Genomic DNA, 252 nt, shown 5'->3' on the forward strand with positions numbered 1-252 from the left:
GCATATGTACCTGCTTGCCAATGATATAAATCCAACCAAAGAATCTCTTCTTCATACATGTGGCAGAGGGTATTATATTCCTTGATCTCCTTGATTTAAGTCAATGTCGTTTCCATGACAACGGCGTCACAACAAAGCTTAATTGAAGATTTTACACGTGCTAACTGCTACGTACTTACTATTATAAATCTTGATTGATATTTTATGCCATTTTCGAAGTAGGTACATAACTTTCGTGAAACATTTTATAAA

The sequence above is a fragment of the Maniola hyperantus genome, chromosome 6 (assembly GCF_902806685.2).
Source record: "Maniola hyperantus chromosome 6, iAphHyp1.2, whole genome shotgun sequence".
Taxonomy (NCBI): domain Eukaryota; kingdom Metazoa; phylum Arthropoda; class Insecta; order Lepidoptera; family Nymphalidae; genus Maniola; species Maniola hyperantus.